We start from the raw sequence: 27,246 nt of genomic DNA, 5'->3' as shown, positions 1-27,246 counted from the left end.
CTTTAGCTAGACTAAGAAAAGACTCAAATAAAATTTGAGACATTCCAACTGATACTAAAGAAATGCAAAGACAGAAATAAGAGACTACTGTGAACAATTATATTGCCAACAAATTGGACAACCTAGAAGAAATGGATATATTCTCAGAAATATACAACCTACCAAGACTGAATCATGAAGATATAGAAAGTTTGAGGGGCTCCTGGGTGGCTCAGTCGGTTGGGCGACTGACTTCGGCTCAGGTCATGATCTCACAGTTCGTGGGTTCGAGCCCCGCGTCAGGCTCTGTGCTGGCAGCTCAGAGCCTGGAGCCTGCTTCAGATTCTGTGTCTCCCCTCTCTCTCTAACCCTCCCCTGCTCACGCTCTGTGTCTGTCTCTTAATAATAAATAAACATAAAAAATTTAAAAAAAAAGTTTGAACAGATCAATGACAAGTGTGGAGATGGAATCAGTAATCAAAACCTCCCAACAAAGAAAAAAGCCTGGGGCCAGATAGCTTCACTGGTGAATTCTACTAAATATTTAAAGAATTAATGCCAACCCTTCTCAAACTCTTCCAAAAAATAGAATAGGAGAGAACACTTCCAAATTCATTTTATGAGGTCAGCAATACTCTGATACACCACAAGGAAAGACAATTACGGGACTAGAAACACCTTGTGGAGAGTAATGGTGAACCACTGAACCATTGAACTGGGACCTGGTCCACTGCACCAGATACGGCGATTGAAAGAAAGTTTCGATGGCCCAGCCAAGGCTGGCATTTAAGGAAGAAGGACACACACGGGTGGCAATGTAAAGAGGCTGGTCGTGAGTGGAGAGAGTGTCTCCGACGAGTGAGTAGAAATAGGCATGGCAATTTGCCTGTTGTCTCTTAGCCCTAATCCATTCTTCTGCACTCTTCTCTGGGATGTTGCAGTTGGCTGTCTGCAAATTACAGTCACAGGATCCTTTTGTTTTATCCCCTAGCCTTCAGGTGGTAGCTCATTTTGCAGTTATTTCTTCTGATTAGTCAGCCCTCCATCACCTCTGTGATCAATTCCTTTTATTAAATCTTTTTTGTTGAAATCCCTAGTGTGGGGTCTGTTTTCCTGACTTGATCCTAGATGGATATAAGAGTAGACCTCAGAGGACAGAACTTGAGAGAAAGGTAATGCTCAGGAACCCAGGCTAGTTGGTCAACAGAGAGCCACAGGTACTGGGCATGCCCGTGTGAGTCTCTGAGCTGGTTTCCTTGTCTGTTGTGACTGGAATAAGGACACCTACCTTCTAGTTAATTTGCCAGAAGAGGTGCCTCTACAGAAATCTGAAAGGGGTATGATGTCAATTTACAGAAGCCCACCTGACATAATTTAAAGAACACACGAGAGGGGGCGCCTGGGTGGTGCAGTCGGTTGAGCGTCCGACTTCAGCCAGGTCACGATCTCGCGGTCCGTGAGTTCGAGCCCCGCGTCAGGCTCTGGGCTGATGGCTCAGAGCTTGGAGCCTGTTTCCGATTCTGTGTCTCCCTCTCTCTCTGCCCCTCCCCCGTTCATGCTCTGTCTCTCTCTGTCCCAAAAATAAATAAATGTTGAAAAAAAAAATTTAAAAAAAAAAAAAAAGAACACACGAGAATGCATCTGATAGCTACGGAGTGTCTTATGGGATCCAAGAATAGGAAGAGCACACTGACCTTGGGAAGACCTTGGGCCTGGAAACTAGAAACCTGTTAGGATTCTGACTTGTTTTTGCATTTTCTGCATGTTGGCTTCATTCTTTTCTTCCTGCACACCAGCTGTCTTTGCTTTGACAGTCCATGCTATGCAGAGAAATGACCGCTTACGGTTGTAAAGTCAATATCTCCTCCTTCCGTGAAACTAGTCCAGATTGGATTTGCAATTATGGCCATGGAAGTGGAGGTTACGTAATATGAGCACGGAGTCTGGTAGCACGCCCCTATAAGGGAGGGCCAGCACTGAGGTCGCTGTGGATTGAGCAGACCTATACGTATTTACTATCCTGGGCCTCAGGAACGTTGATAAAACTTGGAATCGGGGCCACGGCCAGATGTTAAGTCTTTAATCCCAGACAGATGAGCCGGATCTTCTCACTTCAGGCTGGGAGTGGTTCTAACAAGGTGGGGGAAGGGAGGAAGACTGACTCTGCAGGGGAGGATCCAGGGATCGTCCACAGTAGGGGGTGGGAAGGATGCAGACTCAGAACCCATGTCTCCATTCTCTTCTGCCAGATGTCTCTGAAGCATATTCCAGCATTCTTGTGAAAAAAAAAAAAAATTCTACCTCTAATCTTCATTCTGTTGAAGAAATGGGCTCCCCACAGGCTAAGCAAAGAATGAGAGCCCTCAGGACTTGATCTGTGTTCTCAGAGACTGCTGACATCCATCCCACGGGGTGATCTCCTGTAGACTCCATTCCCATCCGGCCACTCCTGGAACCCTGCATTGGCCTAGGGATGCTTTACCTATTTTTTTCCTGTTTATTTTGTTGGCTCAGATCTCTTAAATGTTTGAAAGAAAAAGTATTTTGTGCAATTGCATGATGTTTTGGGAAGACTAATGGATGGGGACTTAAGAGAGATTGTTTTGTTTTGTTTTGCTGTGCTTTTCTTTCCTGTATTGTGTGACCTTGGACAAGTCACTTTACTGTGCTGAGACTCAGCTATGAAACCAGGGGACTAGGCTGGTTGACCTCCAAGGCTCCTTCCAGCATACTGTGCACCCGAGGTCAGGGTAGAAGGACTGGCCCTTGCTCTGTGTTGCACGGGTCCCAGGACTGAAACTTGCCTCTCGGGTTGTGAGAACGTTGGCAAAAGGCCACTGCAGAATTCTGTGGGAGCCTGGCTTGGTGTAAATGGTTCCTCTCGGGGGCATGATGGGCCCTGGAGAACGCATATTCCATCCATAAGACGAACATCTGAGCCTTCCCAGAAGCACGCAAGGATTACATAGAATCAGGATCTGGTCTTTATCTTGAAAGGCAATTCGAGCCCTGCTGGACATTCCAAACTGGAATTGTACATGGAAAAATAACATTGGCGCTATAAATTCCTTTCTGCTTTGAAATATGTTGTGTATTAGAAACAGAGAGGTGGTGTTTATGGTGTAACTCAGGGCGATGGGATGGAGTTATGCTTTGAGAGCTGAATGATAGGACACGAAGCAAGCAGAGTCTCTAAAGGGAGATGTTTTAGAGGATAAAATATATTTAATAATGATAGAGAGGCTCCTTCCCAACAGGAGCTCACAGATATGAACCTCTCAGACTTCCCGATGCCGTCGAGGCACATGAGGAAGGAAGGATGAATCCCTCAAAAGCAAGATTCCAATGAACTAAACGTCCCTTGATGTCCCAAGCTTCTTGGATCCCTAACAGCGCGGTCGGTGGGGATCATGTTGTTTCTCTCCCAGACGCCGGAAAAGGCCCCAGCCCGGAAGCGAGACAGCTGAGGGCCATCAGATTTCATGAAGAGGGTTATCATCATGTAGAAGGTGATTGCCCCAAACTGGGCCCCCAGCGTGGAACAAAACACGGCTTCTCTGAGTCCACTCTGCTCCGAAATGCGTGCAGGTGTGCCTGAGGAGCTGGTGGGGGCAGTTTAAGTCCCTGCGAGCGCCTGCCGGGGGGGGGGGGGGGGCTCCCTCACCAGTGGAGGCAGGGGAGGTTCAGGACAGATGGAAAGCAGGACTTTCGACACCGGTGTTGATCAACACTCAGGCTGTCGAGAGATCCTGTTCCCTGGGGACACTGGAAAGTAGGCTGCTTTTTTATCTGACCCGGACGGTTTAGGTTTCCAGCCTTGGGAGAAGGGTTGTGTTCCCGGGAGGAGGATGTGAAAGTCGTTGTTTTAAAAGCTCTTTTCGTAGCCCTCCCTCTCGTCGGGGGATGGGGAGCCGAGCTGCGCTTCTGAGTTGCTGTGCCTGGTTTTGCACCCCCCCCCCACCAACCCTGATCTCAGAATTTCTGCCGAGGTGAGGATGTGTTGTTCTCTCTCCACAGTTTAGAAGGATGTGGAAGAACAGGAAAGCAGGCAGGGAAACCAGATAACCTGGTTCACTAGAATCGGGTGTAGATGGAGTCTTAGAGGCTCTGAGAGGGTTTGGTGCTAGTGTTAAATGGGCAGAAAGAGCAGTGACAATCCACACACGTCCACCAGCAAACACCCTGCCGTCCATTGCGCCTTCCCTGGGCTTCGGTTTCCTTATTTGTAAAACGAGGATATTAATATCCGCACCGAGCGCGTACTGGTGTTGTGTGAGGATCCGATGAAGTCATGTCTGTGAAAGCACTCCGCGAACCGCGAACCAGCACACGCAGCATTGCTAAAGACACAGGCGAGTAAGAGCCTCATTTTGGCCATTAACCTCGACTTCCTCTTCGCCTGACTTTTCGCTCCATCCACGCAAGAGTCACAGGCAGAGGGATTCTAATGTTCTTTAAAGTTTATTTACTTTGAGAGAGGAGAGAGAGAGGTAGAGTGAGTGGGGGAGGGGCAGAGAGCGAGGGGGGGAGAGAGAGAGAGAGAGAGAGAGAGAGAGAGAGAGAGAGAGAGAATGAATCCTAAGCAGGCTCCACGCTGTCAGCATGGAGCCCAGTGCAGGGCTTGATCCCTTGAATCGTGAGGTCATGACCTGAGTGGAAATCAAGAGTTGGACGCTTAACCGACTGGGCCACCCAGGTGCCTCCAGAATGATTTTCATTTTTTTAAAATTTCTCATTTCTTGGGCGCCTGGGTGGTTCAGTCGGTTAAGCGTCTGACTTTGGTTCAGGTTATGATCTCACAGTTTGTGGGTTCAAGCCCACATGAGTTCATGAGTTCGAGCCCCACGTCGGGCTCTGTGCTGACAGCTCAGAGCCTGGAGCCTGCTTCGGATTCTCTCTCTTTTTCTCTGCCCCTCCCCGTTCATGCTCTGTTTCCCTCTGTCTCTCAAAAATAAATGTTAAAAAATTTTTTTTTTAATTTCTCATTCTTTCTCTAGTGGATGTACTAAGAAACAGTGACACAAAGAGGGGTTTCAGGGGGGAAAAAGGATGGGAAGGAAAATGACGTAGATGATTCTCCATATGGATAATAAGACTTCCATCCCTGAAAACCTGAGAATTGACTCTTTCCCACCCTCTGAACATCTTTCCTCTTCACATGAACACACACGCTTGATTGTCAGCAAAGCACATACCATATGCACATGTATTCTAGCACCATCAGCTATGACCTTGGGCACACTAACTTTTTTGTACATCAGTTTCTTAGTATGGACACTGGGGAAGTCATAGCCCCACCCCATAAAGTTCTCGTGAGAAATAAGTATAATGTTCTTAGAAGTGTGCTTGGCATGTAGTAAAAACACAATGAATTATTCTCTCATGTTTTCATCTTCTCCAAGTCTATGAGTTGTGAGTTGGCACCATCCCCCATGTTATAGATAGGAAAGTTAGTGACTTATCCAGGGTGGCTCTCCCACTAGGAGTTTGAACTTGGATCACCTTCTAGGAATGTCTGTCACAGAAGAACAGCATCTAGTAGCCTTTGGGGTTAGGACCCAGCCTATAAAGGGAAACATTTCTTAGGGTCAAGATGATCTTTAAAAGACCTTTAAATCACTCACAAAGATAGTACTCATGCTTCTGTGGACACAGCTTCATACGATAATTCTTTTTTTTCTTTTTAATGTTTTTATTTATTTTTGAGACAGAGACAGAGCATGAGCAGGGGAGGGGCAGAGAGAGAGGAAGACACAGAATCTGAAGCAGGCTCCGGGCTCTGAGCTGTCAGCACAGAGCCTGACGTGGGGCTCGAACTCATGGACTGTGAGATCATGACCTGAGCCAAAGTTGGACGCTTAACTGACTGAGACACCCAAGTGCACCCCCCCTTTTTTTTTTTTTTAACCTTTTTTAATGTTTATTTTTGAGAGCAAGAGAGTCAGAGTGTGAGCAGAGGAGGGGCAGAGAGAGAGGGAGACACAGAATCTGAAGCAGGCTCCAGGCTCTGAGCTGTCAGCACAGAGCCTGAGGCGGCGCTTGAACTCGCGGACTGTGAGATCATGACCTGAGCCGAAGTCGGATGTTTAACTTACTGAGCCACCCAGGTGCCCCTTCTTATGATAATTCTTAAGTGCACTAAGATTCCTGAATGATGAGCTAAAATCAAGAAAAAACTAAAGGAAAGTCTCTATAGAGCTGTCTGGACATTCAGACCATTCTGCTGTGAAGAAAACCTAAGTATTTCTATTGCCTACAAGATTTCCTCTATATTGATTTAAAAAATTTAGCTTTTGGGGCGCCTGGGTGGCTCAGTCGGTTGGGCGGCCGACTTCGGCTCAGGTCGTGATCTCACTGTCCGTGAGTTCGAGCCCCGCGTCGGGCTCTGTGCTGACCGCGCAGAGCCTGGAGCCTGTTTCGGATCCTGTGTCTCCCTCTCTCTTTGTCCCTCCCCTGTTCATGCTCTGCCTCTCTCTGTCTCAAAAATAAATAAACGTTAAAAAAATTTTTTTTTAAAATTTAGCTTTTATGCCTTAATATATGTCAATGGATTTGTCTGTTGTGGACAGATTAACCAATTACTAGGCATCTTATTTTAAGGGTTAGGTTCTAAAATTGGTATTTAAATACGTGCACGATATGACTGCACCGTGTACTGTGTTCTCTGGTTTTGGCCGGTGAGGTATAATTTCTGTAAAATCCAGGGATCATCAGAAGTTGTTAATTATTGATGCAGCAGATAATGTGACCTGTCTTCTAGTGTATGGCACCCTTTTTCTAAGAAGTGACCCACTTGTGAGTGGGATGGAGATGTATTCATATTACATGGCCCATTGGTCTCCAGTTTAGAGATAGAGGATGAGAACATGAAACACACCCGGCCAATCAAATTCCTCCTCTCAGGGTTCTAGAACTGGGGCATCAACAAAACTAGTCATTCTCTCCTGTTCATTTAAAGTGAGAGAGAACTAAGGCGTCTTTTTAGGCTAACCATCTTCAATAGCATGTGAAAAGAAGCAGAAAAGTCTGATCTGCTGAAAAATAGGTTAAAAGATGTGTTAGGGATACACAGGAGGGAGAGAGAGAGAGAGAGGAGAGAGAGGGAGCAGAAGTGAGGAGAGAAGACAGTTAACTAGGAACTAGGTTACTAGTGGCTAATTTGTACTTTTAACTCCTTGTGAAGCTTAAACGTACCAACTGGGTTTGGTTTCTGTGAATACTCATAGAGTCTTTTAAGATGTGTGTGTGTGTGTGTGTGTGTGTGTGTGTGTGTGTGTGTTCAAGTTACACTCCTTACTTCTATCTTGTATTTTATTTCCTGAAGCATCACAAAGGTGTCTAATCCCTGGCCATTTGGAGACAGAAATACCATAGTTATTTCAATTTTTAACACTTGTATTTACTTGAACCTTGGCTTGCAGACCAGAAAAGATTTTGAAAAGTCATCTTGAACATCTCCTTACTTCTAATGAATACTGCATCTTGTCCATTCCAGATCTTTCCTATTTTTAGTAAAGTCCAGGTAGGGGAATTCTATACTCTTGTCAGTAACTCATTTTTAGTGTAAAACAGTCCTCATAATTAGGATGTATTACCTCCCATGCAACATAAATCATTCTGATTGCAATGACTCATGTTTCCCAAGCCAAACCAGGGGGCAGAATCTATTCACACAAGAGTAACAAAATGGTATTTTTCCACATCTGTTCCCACAATTGTAGGAATTCCAGCCTTACTCAAAACTCGATCAAACAGCTCTGAGAGTCTCCAAGAAGTTTTTTCTGTGTATTCCATGAATGACTCCTCTCAGCTTTGAAGTGGCACTTGCTTTTTCTTTCCTTCCAGCCGTGGCTTCCTGTAGCAATGGCTGTTGTCAAGCATGAGAAAACATAGCCCACTCCCCCAACCTGGATGGTCTTCCAAAACGGGGGCTCCAATCTGATCATTCCTCTTGATTCTTTAAATGCCCACTCACATATTTTGGTAAAACATCACCTTGGCTCTTCCTTGCCTTTTTTTTTTTTTTTTTTTTTTTTTTTGGTAGCGTCTTCTTAAGAGTTCAAGGTCAGACTCCAAATTTGGCTGAGACTAACTTGAGTGAGAGACAAGGTATTTTTCTTAGAGCTCCTCCTTACTTTTGACGCAGCCTATGGAGTAGAACCACCTTAAATACTTGTGATTGAAGACACATACCTGTAGGTGTCTCTTCTTTATTAGGTTCTAGATTTACAGAATTATTACACTGCTGTCCGCATGTGACCTGTAGTCTCACCAAATCTGTGAAATTATTATCCTCTGGGTGCATTCTTTATGGTGGTGCCAAATAGGTAAACTACTCTAGACCGCAATATTTGGGGACGATTCTAGGACCCTTCCCAGGACCAGACGTCTGGAGTTGACTCAGGCAAGCACCCAGCCAAGGGCCTCCAGGTGCTCAATATACATTTACCGCCTTAAGCCAAGTGTCCTGGCCTCAGTCAGCCTCAGACCTGACTTCAGATTTTCTCACTGAAGAGCTTTCTTACGAGTTTTACCTCTTCTCTTTGTAAAATAACCCTGGTTCTAGTTTTTTCTTAGTCTCGTTTTCTACCTTTGGTCCTCTCTGTGGCTGCCCTCTGAGCTGCCTCCAACTTCTCTGTGTCCTCTTCTATATGAGGCATAGACACCAAAGGCCACTTTCTGACTGAGCTTAAGGGCCTTGTGGGGATATAACACCGACAGCATGGCTCTTCGTGGCCATTCCAGCTGGAGGTCTCCTTGGCGCCTGGTCCTCTTACGAAGTATCTCCTGCTCCAGACTTACTACGGGAATGTCCTTCCACGGTCCCCCTCTCCTGTCCTTCTCCTGTGTGCCCTGTGTCTCTTCTTGCTCGTCTTGGGGGCTGTGCGATCCTCTGTCGGCTGTCAAAATGCAAGCAGAGAAGAGACAGTGATAGCACAGGCCCAGAGGAAGGGGGTCTCTTTAGGAGGAGGCCATCTCTCAAGGCTGGGTTAGGTGTTCATAACCTCTCTGTTGCCATCTACTGTCCTCCCCGGATCTCCTGACCTAGAGTCTCAGCTTGCCTTGCCTTCCCTGTACTCATGGAGAATCAGGACCCCTGGGACAGCCCAAGCCTGTGCTTGGTCAGGAATGATCCACGCTCTGAAGGGTTAAGGACAGGGGCCTTGATGGATGGGAGAAAAGTATCAGGGAAATGAGGAAGGTCTTTTTCTGTGTCCCCTACACTCCCCTTTCACATGGTCTCTGGCCACAGCCATGGATAGGAGGGAAAGAAAAGAGGAAAAAGGAAAAAAAAAAACAACAAAAAAAAAACGCTTGTGTTTTCATTTAGCAGCATGAATCCAGGACAGCAATAGACCCACAGAAGCAACAACCAACTGGGAATTGAGTGGAAAAAAATAGGAATCCTAGAACTATGAACTGTCCAGTTTTTTTGGTGGGAGAGGGAATCGGGGGAGGGCTTAAATAAAATATTTTTGGGGGAGGGCTCAGCTCTGGGCTTTCATGGATAAAACACCAAAGATCAACTCCATGTGTGTGACCCAACTGTCCTGGAAACTTCAACTGGAAGAGAATCCAAAACTTAAGTTGTGCTTATAACTTCAGCCCAAGTAAGAAAAATGAGGTGGGGGGGGGGGGGCGCCCCGGGGGGGGCCCCGAGGGGGGGGGGGGGGGGGGGGGCTTAGGGACGCATGCGGTGGGGACATGGCGGAAGGGAGCTGTGTCTTTAATTCTGTCCTATGGTTATACATATTTTTTCTTCTATGAATGGGTTTTGCTGTAAATTATAGCTTTGCCCGCGGTCCCTTGGGTCAAAAGACATAGTCTCTAAACAGAAAACAGCTCTGATTGGTGAATTTCCTTTTTCCCTCCCCAACCCCCTTCCTAATTGAAACCAAATGTGCAATATATTGGATGCTGGGATCCCTGGCGCTCTCCCAGGAATCCTCAGAATGTGAGGTTTCTCTCAAAGCATCTTGCATCAGCCTGTGGACGTATGCCTGCCACCGGGCTCCTTCGCCGGCAAAGTGGAAAAAGAAGAGTTTCACAACAGATTCGTTTTTTGGGGGGGGCTGGGGGAACGTGGTGGATTATAACTCTGTTTTCTTCTTTCCAAATCTGTGTGCTCCTCCTGGACGAACGTAAGTTATGTCTTTTTGTTTTTCTTTCCTTTTTTTCCCTTTTCTAAAAACGAAAGTTCAGAGTGTACTTCTGATGTCTCAGGAAAAGTTGTAAAAAGGAGGCAGGAGGGGGTTTCAAGCCAGGCGGGGAAGGGAGAGGAATAGAGCACCGTAGACTGGAGAAATCCACGATCTCACATTTTGGTGGTGGTGGGGTTCCTGGATTTATATTTACGGAGGGAAGAATGAGGAACACTAAACCGAAGACGACAGGAGCAAAAGGAAGGAATCCATAGAGCTGCAGGGTACAATAAACAGCATTAGCAGAGTTGAAATTGTTGGCAGGCAAGACAGGCCGATCGCAGAACTGGTTCGGGCAGGGGGAAAGCGGAGCAGGGGAGCCAGGTTTTAGGCATTTCGTGGTGGACTTGAGAGTCCCGAGCCTTGGAGAGGGCAGCTTTTTGTACTTTCGTTTTCTCGGCAGCACTGTTGACTTCATCGTGAGAAGGGCCACTTGGGCAGAGGGGCGTCTTCAGGGCGAAGTTTGGGGTGGCCGGGAGGGGGGCCTGCGCGCAGAGGACACTTTTCACCCCACCTGGCTGGCCTGGGGTGCCTTTCCCTTTGTTATCAAATGACTTGGGACTGTTTGCAGCTGGGATCTCTGTGTCCTGGCTGAGGTTCCAGAGTCCCATCCGGGGAGAAAGAGAATTTTTCCAAGTGGCTGAAACTCTCCTGCCAGCAGTTTGAGGCGGGAGCTCGCACTGTTCAAGCCAGTGGGGGGGGGGGGGGGGCAGCACCATCTTGCCTACCGTTTTCTGCACCCTTTCCCTTGAGAGGCACGGAGTTGGAGCTCTGGAAAGAGCCTTGGAGATCCACCCGGCCCCTCATCTCACGGATGTCGGAAATAGTAGCAAGGAACTGACATGTTCAGGGACGTAGGGCTTGTGGTGGTGGGGCTCCAGCGGTGGGGCTGAAAATTAAGTCGGGGCTTTCTTTGCTGCCAACTCTGGCTCCTTTCGCCACCTACCTCTGCTTTCTTCTTCATTTCATGGCTGAGATGATGGAGGCACTTTAATGAACAAGTCCCCACAAGGACCCCAGTTACCAGATGGGAGGATGCTAACGGTGGTTCATCCGCTCGTGGTGTCTATGCTTGTACGGTTGCCCCTTGAACAACAAGGGTCGGGGCATTGACCCCCCCCCCCCCCCCCGCGCATTGAAAACTCACATATAACTTTGGGCTCCCCCCAAAACTTAACTACGAATAGCCTACTGTTGGCCAGAAGCCTTACCCGTAACAGTCGATCAGCACATACTGTGTATGTTATACATACGTATATGTGTATATATTATATACTGTCTTCATGCAATAAAGCAAGCGAGAGGAAAGAAACTCTTATTGAGAAAACCATAAGGAAGAGAAAATACATGAGCAGTACTGTACTGTATTTACTGAAAAAAGTCTGCGTAAGCAGATCTGTGCGGTTCGAATCCGTGTTTTTCGAGGGTCAACTCTATTTGGTGTGTGTGTGCGTGGAAAATAAAGAAGCTAATGCTGAGGGTTGACTGTGCACCACACTCCATGTTCAGAGCTTTCTATGCAATATTTGATGGATTTTCACAGTTCTGTACGACATGGTTCCTATTTTATAGGTAAGGCTATGAGGGCTTAGCAAAGTGGAAGGAGTTGCTCAAAGAAATGCAGCAAATGAGTTTGAAAGTCATGTAGGTCTGACTCTAAAACCTGTGCTTTTTTAAAAAAATCATTTGCATTTTGTTTTTTTATGTTTTTAAGTTCATTTTATGAAAAAGAGCGCACAAGTAAGGGCAGGGCAGAGAGAGAGAGAGAGAAAGAGAGAGAGAATCCCAAGCAGGTTCCGCACCACCAGGATAGAGCCCGACATGGGGCTCGAGCCCATGAACTGCCAGATCATGACCTGAGCCTGAAATCAAGAGTCGGAGGCTTAACCGACTGAGCCACTCAGGTGCCCCAACATTTTATTTTCTTTTAATTGAGGTTGTAATGACTGGATGTTTGTATGCATTAGGAAGTGAACCACAGTCAGTCCAGTTGCCATCTGTCTCCTCACTGGGTGACCCCACACTGTTTTCTTGGGATAGGAACTAAAATCCAAGTCCCTAGGCTGTAGTGCACCCCTTACCCCTCCACACATAGAGTTAGTTACTTTTGGAGGTGAAGTCCCCATTTCCTTCTGTGACTGCGAGTGACAGTGCCAGGCTGCGGGGACAGTACGGATCCTCTCCTGAGGCCATTTCTGTGCACGTGGATGACTATTTATCTGGACACGGGAAGGGGGCTGCAAGTGGGCATCTTTGATGGGCTAATTTCTGTGCGCTTGGTAAATACTTACCCTTGTTATGCAAGGAGCCTGGGATTTAGAGTCAGAAGAACCAAGTTCAGGTTCTGGCTCTCCTTTTTCCCTGGCGTCTGTACTTCCCCCACGGGAATAACAGCCATACTTTTCGGCATCGTTGTTTGCAGAGCTGTTGGACACGCGTGTGTTCGGAAGGCTATGAAGGGCTTGACCATACCCGTTCTTCTAACGATAATCGTTATCAACACTGGAACCCACTGTGAGGCAGTCCCTGTGCTGTTGTGGCAGCCAGTGCTGGGGCCAGCAGGAGGGTGGCTGTATGTGGCCGTGTAACTCTGCAAGGAAGGCCTCAGTCCTTAGCGTCCATCTCTTCTGGGTGGAAGCAATCCCTCCAGGTTTTCTAGCTGGAACTCCCCTCTGGCGGCCCGGCCTGGCCATGACTCCTCACCCAAAGAAGGCAGTGGGGGCGGAAGGACACCATGTTGTTCAAGCATCCCCTGCTTCTGCCTCTGTCCGCACTGCCTCTGAACACGAGGGGTGTAGTCAGGATCAGTTCATTGGTTTCTCCTCAGAGGAGATCAGCTTTGGAGGAACTTTGTATCTAGCTGAGGATAGATCCTTGGCCCAAGATTTTTTGTCATTGGCACGGGCGCATCTCACCCTGTCTCTTACCTCATGTTCCCCCTTCTGTGCCTGGAGTCAGCAGGACTACAGCTGCTTCCGGGGGTGGGGCTGGAGGGCCAGCGGGGCCGTGGGGAGGCCCCTGCCTCTGCTTCTGGTTAAGGTCTGTTTGCTTTATAAACACCAAAGGTAAAGGAAGTGGGGAAGGCATTTTCAGAATCTTTTACCAAGAATCCTCAGATTGAAACTTCCAACGGTATCTGTGTCAGTGGCATAACAGAAAATATATGTATTGGTCTCTGCCCCTGGTTCTTGGCACAGAGCCCCTGAAGTCCTCATAGTTTCCTAAGTGATAAGAGCACTGGGGCATTTTTGTTCTAGTCCTTGGTCTCTGGCTCTGGTTCCTGATGCAGAGCTCCTAAAATCCTCAGAATTTCTTGGGTGATGGGAATGTCCTTTTGTTCTAATGAGGTGACTCTTGGTGGGCTCCTGGATGGGGACTGGTCACCAGAAAGACTGAGCCATGATTAGAAGCCTGGAATTTTCAGCCCCACCTGCTCTCCTCCAGGAAGGGGAGAGGGGCTGGAGAGTGACTTAGTGATCCATCATGCCTATCTGATGAAGCTTCCATGAGAACCCCCAAAGTATGTGGTTTGGGGAGCTTCCAGGAGGGTGAACACTGCCATGAACCGGGAGGGAGGCACACCCCAATCCCACAGGGACAGAGGCTCCTGTCCTCGGGACCCTCCCAGACCACCCCTATGTATCTCTCCTTCTGGCTGTTCTTCTGTATCTGTTGACATATCCTTCTTTATGTAATAAACTGGTGAATGTGTTTCCCTGAGTCCTGTGAGCTGTTCGATGAGCAGCTCAAATCTGAGGAGGGGGTCGTGGGGACCTCCGATTTGTAGCCACATCAGCTGGAAGTTGCAGACCTACTATTTGCAATTGATGTCTGCACTGGAGGAGGATAGTCTTGTGGGACTGAGCCCTCAACCTGTCGGGTGTGCTCCAACTTCAGGCACTTAGTGTCAGAATTTCTGGTTGTGGAAAATCCACAGAGCTGGTGTCAGAGATATTGGGAGTGCGTGAGGAGAGGAAACAGTGTTTTTCCTAGACAGTGTCTGAGCACAGAGTGGAAGCATCACCCAAAGGAGCCTCATCACCTGCCACTCTCTTCTAGCCTGTTAAGTCACTGTCTTCTTCTCTTCTTTTTTTTTTTTTTTTAATTTTTTTAACATTTATTTATTTTTTGAGAGACAGAGTGTGAGTCGGGGAGAGGCAGGGAGACACCAAATCTGAAGCAGGCTCCAGGCTCTGAGCTGTCAGCACAGAGCCCGATGTGGGGCTCGAACTCATGAACCATGAGATCATAACCTGAGCCAAAGTCAGAGGCTTAACCGTCATTGAGCCACCCAGGCACCCCTGTCTTCTACTCTTCTGATCGAGTCACTCCCCAGACTTTAAGTCGGATGAATGACCTATCACACATAAGGGATGTAGTTCAGACTTTTCCCTCTGATTGCATTTTTAATAGACATGCTAAAAAATTAGAGTGACCACCCCCTTTGTTAATATCACGTCACTCTAAATTAGTGTTAATAACTCTCAGACATGCTTCCCAATCTCCCCTTTATATGAGCCACTTTCAGGCACTTTACATCGCCCACCTCTCAAACATGCAACCCAAACACACGTCTCACTGGCATCCAGATAGCTCACCTCCGTCTAAAGACGGACCTCCACAGACATGCTGAAGTCCTGTGCCACCTCACATAAATGGTGACCATCTGCAGTGCAGACACACTGGGTTCTTTATGCCCCTTCCCCTGTTGGAAGCCGTGCACCATATGAATCGACTCTCTCCCAGCAATGACGACTCAGTCCAGAAATGTGCCCAACATCCCCAGGCATCCGAGTGTCTCTGAATTCAGCAACCATCCACCGTGAGGGCTGTTCCCCAGTAAATTAGAAACCTCGGTGGAACTTAAGGACCTCCAGACCAATTACATCAGAGTATCTGCAGTGGGGGTTGGGAACCAGTACTTTGAAGTGTTCCCCAAGTGATTTTATTGTGAACCTTTGCCGGTAAATGTCCATGTCTGTTGCCTCAGCCTCTCCTTAGCATGGATGAAGGGCGGGCAGGGGAGAGAAACCAGCCCAGGCTACGTCCCCCTCTCCTGTTGTCCTGTAAAGAGTTTCACTCTTAGTGCCTCTCTTCTCTGGTTGGCATACCTCCCTCCTCTAGTTGGCTTCTCTGAGCTTCGTGCAGACCTCCTCGTGATGGGCACGACCTCCCTTTTCCCCTTAAGTGGGAGCTTGTGCAGGCCGTGGACTCTTCCAGTGTGAAGTCGGCCAGACATGGGTTCCAATGCCAGCCTGCGCTCACCTGCTCTGGGACCCAGGGCGACCTGCTCAACCCCCCTAAGTCCTGGTTTCCCACCCTGCAAAATCAGGACTATAATCCCCATCTAACACGCATCATAAATGCCACCCCTGAGCACTCAGCGTGATGTTGCTCGTGTAGTTCATAGATGATGTCAATGCGGATGATTTTTATTATTAGTTCAGCGTTGCTGCTTGGTCCCCTTGTTGAAGCACAAAACATCAGCCCAGCTGTTTTCCCGCGGCCCGGTTCTTAGTGCAACAACATTCACCTGCCCAAGGCCACCTCTGCCGAGAATACCACCCAAAGTGCTCTCGCAGCGGAAAGGACATGGGCTTAAATTCTGGCTTAGCCCCCACTTATTAACCATGTGACCTTGGATAAGATACCTAACCTCTTCGAATCTCCTTTTTCTCATCTCATAGGTTTGTTATGAGAAATGGGTGCCATTAGATATTCAGGGGGGCCAGCAAAAACCCTCACACATGGCAGATGTTTTGAATAAATAAATGCCCAGTAAATGGTGTCCCTCTCAGTTTTCTGAGGGAACCATTGATTCCTTATGGTCTAAAAGCCTACCAGGTATGCACCCTGGGGATTAATATCTTGGGTTGATTCCTTTCATTTGAACGCTTTGACTAGATCACGGATGTGATTTGTTGGAAAATGGCCCTTTGGGATTTGAAAAGACAGTTATCATGTCATGTCCTCCCCTCACCTCCTCCTTCCCCCACCGCATGCACCTTTACCCAACATTTCCCTTATTACCTGACACACACTTGTGCCTACTACCATCTCTTCATGGGGAACTGATCACAAGAGTGGATTACTTGGCTTGGGGTCTGCACAACACCAGGAGAAAAAGGATTGGCAACTTGGGGGCAGGTAGGGAAGAAGGGATCATAGAGGTTGTACATTGGGCAGGCTAATCGCACCACAATGGCAAGACTTAGGGTCCATTACAACGAAAAGACAGCCCCATTATGATGAGAAGTATGAGTGACAATTACTACTGCTGTTGTAACTGAATGTAAAATGCATTCAGGAAAGGGAGACCTGAGTTAATAAAAAAGAAATTCAAGTTTTGTGCTTCTGTATAAGTCCTCCAATATCAGACTGGTCCCACCAAAGCCTCCAAGCTGGAGGACGGGGGGCAAACTGGACTTGCCTTGTTCGCATTCACCTGTTTTTCTGTCCTCCTCCTCACTCCCAAGTCCCTACCTCCCTTCCCCATTGTGCTACACTTCTCTGGAGTTTCCATCTGTTTATCTCTGGTTGCTCTGGGTTCCATTTTATTTGGTTTTATCCCATTCAGCAAGCATTTATTCACTGCCTGTTAGTGTAAGACACTCTGTTTAAAATTTTTAAGTAACCATAGCTTAATAAAGGAATTAAGATGTCCAGTCGTCTCTCCAGGAACATTCACCAGAACACCCATCACCTAATGGCTAAAGTGATGGTCTCCCTAAACTTTCTCTGTCTCTTTTCATCCCACTTGCATACATTTGAATTTGTCATGATAGAGCCAGTGTTATTCAGACATGACTTGGTTGAAAATAATTCTCTTCTTATTTTGATTTCCTTTCCCATTTTTGCTTTCCTTTCTGTTTAACGTGGAACTCTTTGATGTTTCCAAGTTGCTGTGATTCTCCAAGCAATGGCGAATCCCAGCATTTGGTAGGGTATATACGTTTTAGCTGGAATCTCACCTTGGCCTCCCGGCACTGCGAAAGGTCGGGTCTGGCCCAGTGCAAGTATCACTGAGGCCTGGAGATGCGCTGAAAAGGCAAAGGGCTTAGACTCAATCCGAAGCCCCTGGGTTCAGCTGGGATTCTCTGGGACCCTGGGCATGGTCTGCAGTGGCTCCCTCGGGGGAGGGATTGTGTTTTGTGCCTAGAGAGATACCAAAGAAGTGTTGGAGGAAATGACCTACTGCTCAGAGGTTAATGCCACCTGCTCCATAGTGTGGGGGCCAGAGGGGAGGGTGTGTGAAGCATAGAGCCTCGTGTGCAAAAGGCAGTGAGGGAAAAGAACACGTGGTAAGGTGTTGGTCCCAGCGCATCATTTTCAAGATTTTTAACCTCAGACAAGTCTCTTATCCTCGTTGGGCCTCAGTGTCCTCATGCCGTGCCTATGAAGTTGGTAGGTAGGTTGTGTGCCCTTTCGGACACGTTTCACAGGGAGCCAATCCAGCACAATTCACCATACACAAGATTGTCTTTAGGGTCTTATGGGCTTAGGCAGCCACAAATGCATTGAGCTGGGAGATGGATTAAAAAGAAGGATGAATAATCTAGTTTTTTTTTTTTTTCATTTCTTTCTTTTAAAATTTTGAACACCGTAGGAGTTCAGAAAAATCAAACAATTAAAGGCTTGGGGAACTCTCATGTCCAAGAGAAGTAGTTTCTCCCTGATTTCATGTCTTTACACCAATAGTGCTGGTTTAAAAAAAAAATCAAAATTTTTAATCCATTATGAATATTATAGCATTCTGGAAAGCTCTGTCATAACTTTGTTTTTTCTGAATTCATTTATTTATTTCTTAGCCAATAATTATCGTGTGCTTGCTCTCTGTCAGGTGCTTCTCTAGGTGTTAGTGATCAAGAAGACTAGGGACACCTGGGTGGCTCCGTCGGTTGAGCGTCCGGCTTCGGCTCCTCCCCTACTTGTGCTCTCTCTCTCTCTCTCTCTCTCAAAAATAAGTAAACATTAAAAAAATTAAAAAAAAAAGACCAACAAGATGATGGATGTTTATGATCACTCATTACTTTATTATTTTTTAATGTTTGTTTATTTTTAAGAGAGAGAGAGAGAGAAAGAGAGACAGAATGTGAGCAGGGGAGGGGCAGAGAGAGAGGGAGACACAGAATCCAAAGCAGGCTCCAGGCTCAGAACTGGCAGCACAGAGCCCGACGTGGGACTCGAACCCACAAACTGCAAGATCATGACCTGAGCCAACGTCGGACGCTTAACTGCCTGGACCATTCATTCATTATTTTAGATAATCACTACTTTACATTCTGGGGACAGACAAAGTTCAGTTTGGAAAATTGGTATCCAGGATTGGGTTAATAAGATTTTACTTTTTAATTTTTTAATGTATATTTATTTTTGAGAGAGAGGGGGAGACAGAGAGAGAGAGAGAGAGAGAGAGCGCATAAGTGGGCGAGGGGTAGAGGGAGGAGGGACAGGATCTGAAGCAGGTTCTGTGTGACAGCGGCGAGCCTGATGTGGGGCTCGAACTCAGGAACCGTGAGATCATGATCTGAGTTGAAGTCGGACACTCAGCTGACTGAGCCAGCCAGGTGCCCCAAGACTTTGCTTTTTAAATTTGAACCGTAATTCAAAAATAGTGTCCTTGCACAGTGATTGTCAGGAGAGCTGGATGTTATACAAAAAAATAAGATCCAAAGTTTAATATTTTATTCTTCATAATTTATTTTTTTAAAAATTAATAGACCTTATGTTCTAGAGCAGCTTTAGCTTCACAGAAAACTGAGAAGAAAGCCCAGAGTTCCCACACACTCGCTTTCCTTTTGTACACAGTTTCCCTATTAACATCCTGTATTATTATTACGTTTCTTTCTTTCTTTTTTTTGGGGGGGGGGAGGGTTCAAGTGAGTGAGGGGCAGAGAGAGAGAGGGAGAGAGAGAGAGAGAGAGGCAGGACTCACACCTGATGCAGGACTCAAACTCACAAACTGTGAGATCATGACCTGAGCCAAAGTCAGATACTTAACTGACTGAGTCATCCAGGTGCCTTATTACATTTCCTTTTTCTTTTAAAAAAATTTTTAAGTTTATTTATTTTTCACAGAGAGAGAGAGAGAGACAGAGACATAGACAGAGCACAAGTGGGGGAGGGGCAGAGAGAGAGGGAGACACAGAATCCGAAGCAGGCTCCAGGCTCTGAGCCATCAGCACAGAGCCCGATGCAAGGCTCGAACTCATGGACTGCAAGATCATGACCTGAGCTGAAGTCAGATGCTCAACCGACTGAGCCACGCAGGTGCCCCTACATTTCTTTTTTTAATCAGTTACTCACTATGTATTTATTAAACATCCGTTGTATGTTCCACACCAGTTATTATGGGGGTAGAAATGAATAAATCATATTGACGCCCCTCAAATTGTTTATAATGTTGCATATCTACAATTTGGAGGCTCTTGTTCATTAAAAATTTTTTCTTGTGCACTTGGTGCCTGCCTGATTCAGGGTTAAGGTTTAGTACAGTGCCTGGACATAGCAGACATTCAGTGAATAGCTGTCGAATATATGAAAAACGAGAACGAAAGATCCAGAAGTAGAAGACATAATCACTGTCCTTAAGAACTTGGGAAACAGCTGACACATATGACAGGGACTAGATAACGTTTCAAAAGTAGAGAAAATAGTATTGGATCTCAGTAAAGGACACATTGGTATAGGCAAATAAGGCATAAAGCAATCAGTGACCATCCCAGCTTCTTTACTGGGATTGTATTCCTCACCTTCTGGTCACCATTGTCTTTGGTGCCACGGTCTTCACATTATTGTCGTAATTCTGGCCACCATTATGTGTCTGAATACCAAACATTAAAAAGCAAACTTCCACATCCCCACAGTAAGGCCAGAGAAGTGTGTGTATGTGTGTGATTGTAGTAGGTTTAAAGTGCCCCTACCCCAATACATGCCCATTCCTTTGCTCACCAGGAGCAAAAGGACTTAGGCCGGGTAAAAGGGCACCACCTTAACCCTCACGGGGGCTGTGCAGCCAGGGCATCTCGCAGGACTGTAACTTCCCAGGGGCACGCAAAGCTTAAGAGGAGTGGTGAAGGGTCCAAGGCTGCTGGCACTTGGCCTTGAGGACGTGGCCTCTTGAGACCCGGGGAACAAGCTGATCCGAAGAAGAGAGGGACAAATTCAGTCAAGAGTCGTTAATTGTTCCTGGGACAGAGGTAGTTCTAATTTTTAGAATGTTTACATTATGTAGAGTTTTAAAATGGAGATAATAATGATAAGATGATATCACAGGAAATCAAAACGAAATCCTAATCCTAATAAAAATCCCAGTAAGTTATTTTTCAGATACTGACAAAATGATTCCAAAGTTTATATGGAGAGGCGGGAGACACTGAACAGCCAATCCAGTATTGAAGAAGGACAAAGGCTTACTCCAAAGTCACAGACAGTGTGGTGTTGGTGCAGGTGTAGACAAATAGGCCAATGGGACCGGATAGAGAGCCCAGACTAATACAGTCAACAGATCTTTGACAAAGCAGCAAAGGTGATACGATGGAGAAAAGACAGTCTTTTCAATAAATGGTGCTGGGACAACTGGACATCCTTGTGCAAAAAGAAAACAAATAAATCAAGACACAGAGCCTTCAGAACAATAATCTAGAAGAAAGTCTAGGTGTCCTCAGGTGACCTCAGGTATAGCAATGACTTGTTAGACACAACACTAGGGATATGATACTTTCTTTTTTTTTTAATTTAATTTTTTAATTTAATTCAAGGTAGTTAACATGCAGTGTTATATTAGTTTCAGGTGTGCAATATAGTGATTCAACAATTGTATACATCACCTGGTGCTCCTCACAACAAATTCACTCCTTAATCCCCATCACGTATTAAAGACCTGATTCTTGAAAGAATCGATAAGCTAGGCTTCATCAAAATGAGAACCCCCTGCTCTTTGAAAGGCAATGTCAAGACAATGAGGATACAAGCCACAGACAGGCAGAAACTATGGGCAAAAACTCAGTTGATAGAGGATGGTTATCCAAAATGTGCCAAGACCTCTTAAAATTCAATGATAAGAAAAGGAACAGTCTGATTAAAAAGTGGGCCAAAGACCTGAACAGACTTCCCCCCAAGGAAGAACACACATAGCAAGTAAGCAGATGAAAAGATGTTCAACATGATACGTCATTAGAAGACCTCACATGAAAATGGCAGTGCTTTACCACTGCATACCGGTTAGAATGGCCAAAATCCAGAACACCTACATCACCAAATGCTGGTGTGGGTGGAGCCACAAGAACTCTCACTTGCTGCTGGTGGGAATGCAAAATGGTGCCACCAGTTTGGAAGATAGTTTGGTAGGTGTTGTTTTTTTTTTTTGTTTTGTTTTGTTTTTTAATAAAACTAAACATGCACTTACCCTATGATTAAAAACTCATGCTCCTTAATGCCCAAATGAATTGAAAATATATGTCCATCTAGAAGCTTGCCTCAGGTATTGGCGATGTTTATAGCAGCTTTGTTTGTAATTGCCAAATGCATAACCTGAACAGGTAAACTGTGGCACACCCAATGGAATATTATGCTGCGGTAAAAAGACGTTAGCTATCAGGCCCTGAGACGACTGAATGCCTATTACTAAGTGAAAGACGGCTGATCTGAAAAGGTTGCAGTCTGCAACTCTGACATTCTAGAAAGGAGCAGAAGTCTGGAGACAGCAGCAAGATTGGTGTTTGCTGGGCGTTAGTGGGAAGGGAGAGATGAATACACCGAGCACAGGATTTTTAAGGCACTGAAACTATTCTGCACGATACCAAATGGTAAACACGTGTCATTATAACTTCATCCGAATGTACCACCCCAAGAGTGAACCCTAACGTGAATGCTGGACTTTGGGTGAGAGCGATACATCAGTGTAAGCACACTGATTGTAAGAGATGTACCACTGTGCTCTAGGATGTTGACGCGGCGGAGGTTTGGTGTGTGTTGGGGGCCCAGGGTGGTTGATACAGGAGAACACTCTAGTTTCTTCTGCTCAGTTTTTCCATGAACTGAAAACTGTTATAAAGTCCCAAATCCCAAATTCCCAGCACTCTGATTTCCTCCTGGCTACTTTCTTATTTGAAGACAGACCTTTTTTTATAGTTCTAATGATGAACGTTTCTATTTAAAAGCTATTAATTGTATTTTTCAGATAACTATTGCTATTGCATCATAACTCCAATAATATCTTATTTAATAAAGATAATGGAGGCAAAACCCTTGCTATCAATGGTTGAAACTATTGATAAAGACTAATGGGTTAATATCAGGTATTTGGGAAATCTGTTTGCCACATCATTCAAATTGTAATAGCTATCACCTTAAATAACAGTCATATGGTTTTTGTTTGTTTTTCTGGTCATTTGTTTAAAAAAATTTTTTTAATGTTTATTTATTTTTGAGACAGAGAGAGACATAGCACGAACAGGGGAGTGAGGTCAGAGAGAGGGAGACACAGAATCTGAAGCAGGATCCAGGCTCCGAGCTGTCAGCGCAGAGCCCCACGCGGGGCTCGAACTCACGGACTGTGAGATCATGACCTGAGCTGAAGTGGGATGCTCAACCGACTGAGCCACCTAGGCGCCCGGTCATTTGTTTTAATTAACGCAACATATAAATATTCTCACTTAAAATCATAGTATGGTAGAAAGAGTGGAATAGGCCAAGTTAAAAGAGTAAGCTTCTTATTTTTACGTTTTTATTTAAAGTCCAGTTAGTTAACATACAGTGTAATACTTGTTTCGGGTGACAGTATAGTGATTGAACACTTCTATACATCACCCAGTGCTCATCACGACAAGAGCCCTCCTTCATCCCCATCACCTATTTCACCTACCCCCCACCTACCTCCCTTCTGGTAACCATCAGTTTGTTTTCGATAGTTGAGTCTGTTTCTGGTTTGTTTCTCTCTCTCTTTCTCTTTTTTCCCCTTGGCTCATTTGTGTTGTTTCTGAAATTCTACATATGAGTGAAATCATGTGGTATTTGTCTTTCTCTGACTGGCTTATTTCACTTAGCATAATATGTTCTAGTTCCATCCATGTTGTTGCAAAGGGCAAGATTTCATTCTTTTTTATAGCTGAGTAATATTCCACTGAATATATATACCACATCTTCTTTATCCATTAATCAATTGATGGAGACTTGGGCTGTTTCCATAGTCTGGCTATTGCTGCTATCAACATTGGGGTGAATGTATCCCTTTGAATCAGCATTTTTGTATTCTTTGGGTAAATACTTAGAAGTGCAATTGCTGGATCATAGGGCAGTTCTATTTTTTAACTTTAAAAAAAATGTTTATTTTTGAGACAGAGAGAGAGAGAGACCGAGTGTGAGCAGGGGAGGGGCAGAGAGAGAGGGAGACGCAGAATCTGAAGCAGGCTCCAGGCTCTACACTGTCAGTACGGAGCCTGATGCGGGGCTCGAACTCACGAACCATGAAATCATGGTCTGAGCTGAAGTCAGATGCTTAACTGACTGAGCCACCCAGGCACCCCTTTTCAACTTTTTGAGGAACCTCCATATTGTTCTTCAAAGCGGCTGTACCAGATTGCACTCCCACCAATAGTGCCAGAGAGTTCCCCTTTCTCCACATCCTTGTCAAAACCTGTTGTTTCTTGTGTTGGTGACTTTAGCTATTCTGACAGGTGTGAGGTGGTATCTCATTGTGGTTTTGATTTGTATTTTCCTGATGATGAGTAATGTGGAGCATCTTTTCATGTGTCTGTTGGCCATCTGGATGTCTTCTTTGGAGAAATGTCTATTTATGTCTTCTGTCCATTTTTTAATTGGATTATTCATTTTTGGGGTGTTGAGTTTTTAATTTTAATTTTGCCACCTGTTAGCGGTTCAATTTTGTGCAAGTCTTTTTTAAATCTGTCTACATTTCAGTTTTCTCATCTATACAGGGCAATATAAATTTTCTATGTCTTCTAGTCCAATTAATGTTAGTCACGGTCCATGTCAGCACTCACACCATTTTCACTTTTATGGCTAAGTCTTCAATCGCTACAGTGTCCACTGAAGTTTTCACCCCATCCCATGTACTCTGAATATCTTCGTCTGTCCTCGTATGTTAGCTAAATGCCACCGTCTCTAAAGGCCAGCCTGAGTTTCAGATCCTCTGGCCACCTCAGATCTTACTTCTTGGAATCCCTGATGTTTTGGGTCATAATCACCTCGTCTAGCAAGGAACATGTCTTAGGTGATCTCTATAACTCACTGTGTAGCCTAACCCATTAGTGTTTGCTGACCTGTCAATATATATTCTATTAAGGTCTTATTATATGCCTAGCACAGTGTTGTTTGTTGCTGAGAACATTCTCAGAGGGCTGTCATTGACGCCTCATATACTATCGTCTTTGAGGACGTAAGGGAGTTCAATAAATTTCTCTTGCTTGGTTATTCTGTGAGATCAGGATGTCCAGAGAGGCAGGTGACCGAGAAATGGTGTAAGCACTGGGCTTGCTCTGAGGAGTACTGGCCTCAGTTCCTGCTTCTCATGAGCTGTGAACATTGAAGAAAGGAACTAATGTCTTCATGAATACAAATGAAGAGGAGTAAACTCACACGTGAACACTTGGTGGACTTTGGGTATGTAAACACACGCAGGGCTAATTTTTAAAAAGCAGAAAGTAGAGAATAGTTATTCCCAGAGACCGATGACTGTTCAATCCGGATATCAGGATATAACCCCAAACTTGGTTTGACGATGGGCAGAGCTGGTGTCTTTCTCCTGATCACTCTTCTTCTCTCATGGGTTTGCTCAAACCTCTGAGACAAGAAGTCCTTACGTTTCACCCTCTTCTCCGACAGAGTGTTCACTCTTCTCTGAGACCCCTCTCATGTAAGAAGAATCATAAAAAAAAAAAACAAAAAACCCTCTCATTTGAACATTAAGTGTCATGTAAAAAGCGAATTAACTGTTGTTTAATATCATGTTTGGAGGTGAAAAAACTTTTAAACCTTTCGTTCAGTCATTCCTTGCCAAAGGGCTGTCAAGTTAGGATGTAAATTCTAGACTTACGTGGATCCCCCAAAGGACTGTGAAAAGTGACTTTCTAATCCTTTTGCTGTGTTTTTGATGGCAAACTTTGTTTTTGCAGGATAGGAGGTGACTGATGGTCTTACTATTATCTCTTCATGACTTTGCAATATTTACTTGCCTTCCTCATTTTTATGAGCAATGGTGCTAACTTTGGCCCCTCTCCTGGTTCCACAGGTGCCCCACATCCTCCAGAAAAAGGTGGGGGGCGCTCTGCTGTGCTGTATGCTTAGTTGGAGAAAATTCCAGTTCTAGGATCCCGGGTCTCCCTACTTGAATTTTCCAATTGATCACATAGTTGCCAGCATTTATGAAACCTATTCAATCAAAGACACTCCGAAAGTCTAATGTTATCCTATGAATGAGATGCAAAGACTTTGCACTCGCTGGTGATCCTATCAGCCGGAGCTTCAGGCCTTGGGCAGAATAGTCTGGGAGACAGAAGGCATGCTGAAACAGGCCGAAGGTCTCATTTCCAGGCCTAACCTCCCAAGGAGTACAAATCCTGAAAGGGATTTCAGTGTTTAAGATATAAATCCTCATTTGAGTTGGGCAGGGCAAGGAAAAGTCTGGTGAAGTTCTTGGGCAGGTAAATAGGAAAAAAAAAAAAGAGTTCGACACATTACAAATGGCCCCATATTTGTTATCTGCAGACTGTATGGAACACACGAGTCCTGGTCTCAAGTGAGATGGTGCGTGTGAAAAGTCTAGATACACTTACGATGTTGCTTTGCACAAAGGTGATTAAGGCACGAGCAGGGGCATTTCCAGTTTCTTTTGGAAATAGGCTGATACTTGGTTTTCCAAGGAAGTACTGAAAAAAATCACAAGTGAAAAAAAAAAGAAACTTTACTGAATGTTCTTATACTTACTGCTATATTATAGTGGTGTTTTTTCTTTTTTATAACTAAGTACTTGGTGGGGTGAGAGGGGGAGGGTGCCACAATACTTCCAGTGCTCAGAGCCTCTAAAGGTCTCGCTCCAGTGCTTGGTAGGAACATAAATCATAATTGTCATTGCCGACTCATTCCCAAATTTATTCAGCCACAGTTCCTCGGGGCTGTTGGAGAAGTACTGTGATGCTATTCAGAAATACATTCAAATCCATCCCCATGATGACGTTATTATAGTTCCTACTGTGTGATCCAGCGATACGCATTAGGGAAGTGGTACGCATCCACCCCACGGGTCACGAGGTGTTAAAACACATTCTCCTTATTAAATGAGGGGTTAGGTGAGCGTGGTGACAAGGCACAGTGCCATCTAGACCCACGTCATTTCTTCTGATCACATCTCAGCAATTCCCGGCCACACCACCAGCCACAGTTCTTAGGGCCAGGGATATGGCTTCAAGTATAAGGTAAATGGTGTTCCACATTCAAAGAAGATAGTCTCTAGCGCCGCCCACCTCGGCTGCTCCTGCCACCCCCCCAGAATAGTACTTTTGCTGATGCTGATGTAGGGTGCTTTGGAAAGTTAACGAAATGGCACAGGAGGCTGTGCCGAACAGACATGCTGCGGGGGGTGGCTTTGGTCATGGATTTCGGAAGGAACGGATTCTCCGCGGCTTACCCTTGGTGAAAAAGGGGGAGTGGAAAAGCTTTTCATGGGAGACAGGTGCCGATGGATAGACTCAGCTCGCTAAACGTCTTCCCTTGGGATTATCCAATTCAATGTTCCTCAAACCTGAACAGTGTATAGACATAGTTTATAGGAAAAAATTTTTTGGCAGCCTCTCAGGGTAATTGATTATATGGACATCATTAAAATATGTACAAACGTAAAACTAGGTTTATGCTTCTTACGCTTATAGTTCTTTTGCAACCATAAAGCCGAACCAGATTTAGAAATGAAATCACACATAACTATAAACTCAACAAAATAAATTTAAAACATTATTTTACTGTGTCAAATGATGTGGTTGGTTGAAACTAACCACTAGTGTGGGGGGGTGGGTAAAGATAGAGTGGAACCAGGTGGCCTCAGGGCCTG

The 27,246-nt window shown here is 45.4% G+C and overlaps 1 protein-coding gene across 5 annotated transcripts in view; it reads left to right on the top strand.

The window, feature by feature from the left end:
• The first annotated feature begins 9,570 nt into the window (after nucleotides 1–9,570).
• Nucleotides 9,571–27,246, top strand: part of DDR2 (discoidin domain receptor tyrosine kinase 2) — a 157,081-nt gene continuing 139,405 nt past the window's right edge. For 3 of the 5 annotated variants that reach the window (XM_040460991.1, XM_040460992.1, XM_040460989.1), the window contains exon 1: nucleotides 9,902–10,121. The gene's annotated coding sequence lies outside the window, so the exon portion shown is untranslated. Of the gene's footprint in view, nucleotides 9,591–9,898; nucleotides 10,122–27,246 lie in introns of those variants that run through there. The other 2 variants (XM_040460990.1, XM_040460993.1) reach the window with 2 other exon arrangements.

Source organism: Herpailurus yagouaroundi, unplaced genomic scaffold (genome assembly GCF_014898765.1).
Source record: "Herpailurus yagouaroundi ecotype Mexico unplaced genomic scaffold, PumYag 253, whole genome shotgun sequence".
Lineage (NCBI taxonomy): Eukaryota > Metazoa > Chordata > Mammalia > Carnivora > Felidae > Herpailurus > Herpailurus yagouaroundi.
The sequence above is the reverse complement of the archived record's forward strand: the minus strand, read 5'-3'. Positions and strand labels throughout refer to the sequence as shown.